This window comes from Pseudophryne corroboree, chromosome 11 (genome assembly GCF_028390025.1).
Source record: "Pseudophryne corroboree isolate aPseCor3 chromosome 11, aPseCor3.hap2, whole genome shotgun sequence".
Classification (NCBI taxonomy): Eukaryota; Metazoa; Chordata; class Amphibia; order Anura; family Myobatrachidae; genus Pseudophryne; species Pseudophryne corroboree.
This window is the reverse complement of record NC_086454.1, coordinates 106,918,688-106,924,687: the sequence shown is the minus strand read 5'-3', so window position 1 is coordinate 106,924,687 and position 6,000 is coordinate 106,918,688.

Sequence of the window (6,000 nt, the reverse complement as noted above, 5' to 3'; positions counted from 1 at the left end):
GTCATGTGCTGTTTGGGGAGGGTTTTTTGGAAGGGACATCCTGCGTGACACTGCAGTGCCACTCCTAGATGGGCCCGGTGTTTGTGTCGGCCACTAGGGTCGCTTATCTTACTCACACAGCGACCTCGGTGCAAATTTTAGGACTAAAAATAATATTGTGAGGTGTGAGGTATTCAGAATAGACTGAAAATGAGTGTAAATTATGGTTTTTGAGGTTAATAATACTTTGGGATCAAAATGACCCCCAAATTCTATGATTTAAGCTGTTTTTTAGTGTTTTTTGAAAAAAACACCCGAATCCAAAACACACCCGAATCCGACAAAAAAAATTCGGTGAGGTTTTGCCAAAACGCGGTCGAACCCAAAACACGGCCGCGGAACCGAACCCAAAACCAAAACACAAAACCCGAAAAATTTCAGGCGCTCATCTCTAGTTTTTAATAGGCGAAAAAGTGCTTTCCATCATGAATCTAGTGGATTTTTGTGCATCGATATACTCAGCAGAAGAATCCGGGAACAACAACAGAGTCAGAAACCAGGAGCAACAGCAATGCCCAAATCACCTGTAAGGACATGAAACAAAATGAGGGAAATAGTATTACTACCATCATAAAGGAATGTGGCTGGAAAAGGTGGGCTGGGAAATCCCAAGGAATGTACCAGTGACTGATTGAAAGGAGCCAGTAGCAAAAAAATGCAACACAGCAAGCAGTTTGTGCAGCTGAGATGCCGCTCGTGCCTGCCCAGTGTCTGGGTCAATATAACTCTTGACTAGGCCATACAGATGAATTAAGTTATTACGATTGAGGTGTAACATCTGTATGATCTCACCATCAGACAGTGAATTTAGGTTTAAACTGCCACAAAAAAACTAGGTCTACGAACCATGGGGGTCATTCCGACCCGATCGCTCGCTGCAGTTTGTCACTGTGCAGCGATCGGGTCGGATCCGCGCATGCGCCAGCGCCGCAGTGCGCCGACGCATGGCAGTTGTCGCTGCCTAGTGATCGCCTCTGAGACAGAGGCGGTCGCTGGGCGGGGTCCAAACAAACGCAGGCGCGGCCGGACCGTTGGGGGGGGGCGGGCCGCGGCGGCTGCGTGACGTCTCACGCAGCCGCTGCGGCCAGCGGCAGCGACAAATAACTCCCAGCCAGCCACAGGAGCTGCGCTGGCCGGGAGTTACTCCTGAAATACAAAAGCATCGCCGTTGTGCGATGCTTTTGTATTTGTGCGGGGGAAGCGGCACTGACATGCGGGGCGGACTGGCCCTGTGCTGGGCGTCCCCCCGCATGTCAGGGAAGATGATCGTAGCTGTGCTGCTTACTGCCCACCCAATGATTTAAAAATTGCCCAGTTTGCCATGTATATACCATTAGTGTAAAAGGCACCAATGTGAATACCACTCTTAAACAAACATATCAATCTATGAATATTATCCCATAAAGGTTATCTAGGCTGCTTGTACAAAAACAGATAACACACCAGAACGCTTTTGCAAAAAGAGAATGGCTGACCTTAACAGAACAGTAATATTAAGCCTGTGTGGGCAAATTGATGGGACTACTGGGACTGGGAACCCCATATGGTACCTATCTGTTACATAGCTGTCATATTAGGTTGATGGGGCCTAATAACAGAATACATCTACACCAGCTGTTATTGCAAAAATTCTAGTTCTGAAAACTAAGACGGACAGGCCAACCAAAGCTGAATTTCACTGAAGCAATGCCAGAGCACAGCAAGCTATTTACATCTTAAACTGCTAGGACTGTGCTGCAGCATAAACAAAAGATTCTTGCCTATACTTTTGGGCCGTACACAGACTCTCTGCCAAATCGCTAGACAAGAGGAAACCGAGATGTTAACTTGATTAGCAGAGCCCGCCCACTTGTCTTTTCAATAAATGTTATATGTACTTTCAAAAAGCTGCCCTAGTCTCTGTTGCAACACTTGGGGTTGGGTTTGTCTACAGATAAGTAAAATCTAATGTAACTTCTGCTAATAGCTCCCTCTCCAAAAACCTTATTTTCTCTTATATTTCCTCTATCTGAGCATACGCTTTCATATTATGTAATAAGTATGACTTCAATATCTGGCCCTCAAGAGGTATATTTACTAAGGTGTGAGTTCTTTTTAGAAGTGGAGATGTTGCCCATAGTAACCAATCAGATTTTAGCTATTATCTTCTAGAAACAGCTAGATAAATGTAAAGTGGAATCTGATTGGTCACTACTTCTAAAAACTCACACCTTTGTAAATATACCCCTCAGTCTCCGTTCAAGCCCTCAGTGTTGGCGTGGCTAGGTCCTCAATCAGGGCGGATCCTCTGCTCCCTGTAGAGTGTAGGCAGAGATGTGCGATGCTGATGACATCATGATGTCATTTTCCCCAGTGGTGGCACAGTGTCCGGAGGAGGCAAGGTGGGCTAAACTAATCATTCCCGCCAGCTCCGCCTACCCAACACCACATCATTGATACAGGGTGGCAACGGCATCTGTGGGCAGCATTAAAGGAAGCACAAGCCGGAACTTGAAGCCAGCGAGGGGGTGAGCCAAGCGGGTTCACGCGGACAGTGTGAGTGACAGACAGCCCGCAGTATAATAGACATTGTGGGCGGGCGGTGGAGGCGGGGCAGCAGCAGCTGTCTGCCTTATAGGCCCTACACACTGGGCGATATTACTGAAAGATATGAACGATCTAGTTCATTAATGTACGAGATACCGTTCATATCTTTCAGTGTGGAGGCAGAAATGATGAACGATGCGCTGCGCCGCGCTCATTCATCGCTCGTGCCCCGTCGCTTGTGCATGCAGGCCAATATGGACGATCTCGTCCATATTTGCCTGCACTGCTATGGAGCCGGGTGACGGGGGGAGTGAAGAAACTTCACTCCCCCCATCACTGCCCCCCCGTCGCCGGGGCCCTTTACAGGGGCGTTTTAAGAGAGTCGAGGAGGCCCATGTTCAGCCTCCTCCGTTCGGGCCCCCTCTGCCCGGAGCGCTGTAGAGTCTGAGCACTAGAGGGCTCAGACTCTACTGCACATGCACAGATCTCCGGGAAAATGGCACGGTGGCCATTTTCACTGTGTTCTAACAGCGCTGCAGATGCTGGCGCTGGACTTCGGAGGGGTGAGTATTTTAAAAATGGGTGCAGTGTGTGCAGTGGGGGACCCCTCTGGACTCAGGGGCCCGTGTACACCGCACACCCTGCACCCATTATAGAAACACCAGTGGCCCTTTACTGTGTGTGCGTGAAGCCGATACCGACTCCTGTCTCAGTTCTTGGGCTGCCTACGTTTAGTTAAGGTAGATGGGCGGAGCCTCCAATTAGGACTGCTGTGATACATTTCCGTGCTGTTTCAGCCCACTTTAGCCCCTGGAAATATTTCAAAACAAAGTAACACTGCCAAATTAATCCAAAAATAATGAAGCTTAAACTTCAATCCCAAAGGGGCCCTGAGGCATCTTTTTTTTTAATGAGTGAATTTTTCAACAAATCGATGGAGTTTTTTTTAGGTTTGTTATTAAAATAAAATTATTTCAGTTATAGAATCATAAACCAATGACAACCAGGCTTCTAGTACAGCATAGCTGCTATTACATCGTGGATGTGCGTCACTTAGTACCGCGGAAGCTGCTGGGAGTTGTAGTCTAGCTCTGTGATTTGCTTTCTGTAAGTAAAATAATGTAAACTAGGCGCTGACCACTCAGAGAATCTCTAAGTATATCCTAGATATGCGGCAGCTTCACAAATGGAGATCACTGCTTTCTGTAAGTAGCATGAAACGTGTAACCGTTTTAAACTACAATTCTCAACAGTCTGCAGAACTCTTATTCCCAGGAATGGCAGAGCCCAAGAGGGCCCATCCTAGGAAGGAGGCTGGGAGCAATGAAAGGAGAGAAGGAGTCCTGGAAAAGGAGGCGCATAATAAGGTAGTTTTGCTGGTGCTGAGCGGTGTGTACTGTCAGGGGTTTATTGAAGAGGGGAGAGGGAGAGAGTTCTGTGAGGTGATTAATGACATATTCCTAATTTTCATTCCCTTACAACCTGAAAACTCTAGGGCATAGCCTAGACAGTTCATGCTCATATCAGTGACCAGGCCGGACTGGCCATCTGGCACTTCTGGCAAAAAATGCCAGAAGGGCCGATGGGCAGGTGGGCTGGTCCGGTCCCCCAGAGAGTCGGGAAGGCCGCGTGCAGTGCAGCCTCCGGCTCTCTGGTTTAGCCGCCCCCTCCTGGTCTCCATGGAAATGGGGACGTGCCATGAGTCCACGCCCCCTTCACTCACGGCACGCTCCCGTACATCGTGGCGGCGCGCCCCCAGCGACGTGCACCCCCCCCCCGCAACGTGCGCGTTCGCCGAATGCACGGGCCGAAATGGAGGCCCAGTCCGTTGCTGTCAGTGACTGACAATTTTAATCAAAATCTGAGCTGTAGTGGTTACATTTTGAAAAAAAATTGTGGTGATCTGCCATGGAACAACTCAACTGAAGAAGATAACAGCAGTTTCCCAGACCTCGTTGCTGGTGGGAGGAATCTCACTGTATGGCCCATTTTCAAGGATTCTACCCCACTACCCTGTTCTGCCATTTGGGCCTCGAGGTCCTTGCAAGGGCAGCAAGGCCCTTTGGACCTTGTTGGATGTTGCCCTATAGTTGCTAGTTGCAAAGTGGTCCCAAAAACAGTTCAAGCTTTAGGGTCCCAAAATGTAGGTCTGCCACTGATGGGTGGTTGCACAGTTTTGTTCTCCAGGGATTTTGGTCAAATCTTACCAGTTGTGTCGAAAGGAGCAAGAGCTTCTTTAAAAAGATCTTACACTTGACCAGATGCAACAAAGTTGGCACTAAAAACTAACATACTATTATCATCAGAAGACAATAGTCTTTTTGCTGATATTAATGAAGGAAAAATTAACCTCAATCATGTTTTATGTGTTCTAGTGAACAACATTCAAGAATTGATAGGTAATGTTTATCCTGAAATCAATGACCATTCAAACAAGTCGCTTGTATGGTAGAGAAGAAAGCAATATTATCGCCGACAAATGAACTAGCTAAGTTAACAACTTGGTGTTCTCCAAATTCAATGCCCAGACATAAGTTTATTACTCAGTAAACACAGTAGTGGATAGTGAAGTAGCCATTCATTACCCAACAGAATTTACATCCTTTTATATTATTTTGAAATGTAAATCCACCGAAGTTATACAATGGGACACAATTGCAGATAAAAACTTTGAAAAACTTTTTGGTTGAAGCCACACGCAGCTGCTGCGACCATCACAACGACGAGTAACTCCCTGCCAGCACGCAGGAGCTGCACTGGTAGGCAGTTACTCTTCAAGTACAGAAGCATCGCCGCTGTGCAATGCTTTTGTACTTGTGCAGTAAGGCCGGGCCTGACATGCGGGGTGGACTAGCCCTGTGCTGGGCGTCCCCCCGCATGTCAGTGTGGATGATCGTAGCTGTGGTAAATTTAGCACAGCTACGATCAAATCTGAATCACCCCCTATGTGCTCTCTGCAGGTGTGGTTCATCAAATCGACAGTATCTAGGTCGACAATGTTTAGGTCGACCACTACAGGTCGACAGTCACTAGGTCGACATGGATGGAAGGTCGACAGGGTTTCTAGGTTGACATGTGCTAGGTCGACAGGTCTAAAGGTCGACATGAGGATTTTTTTTTGTGTGTGTCGTTTTCTTCGTAGAGTGACCGGGATCCCAAACTAGTGCACCGCGTTCCCTCGCATGGCTCGCTTCGCTCGCCATGCTTCGAGCATGGTGCCTTCGCTCCGCTACCGCTTCGCTCGGCACACTTTACCGTTCCAATCGTAGTCCACGTGGATAGTTAAGTATGAAAAAATTTTAAAAAAGAAAAAAAATGTGAAAAACTCATGTCGACCTTTAGACCTGTTGACCTAGCACATGTCGACCTAGAAACCCTGTCGACCTTCCATCCATGTCGACCTAGTGACTGTCGACCTATAGTGGTCGAGCTAAA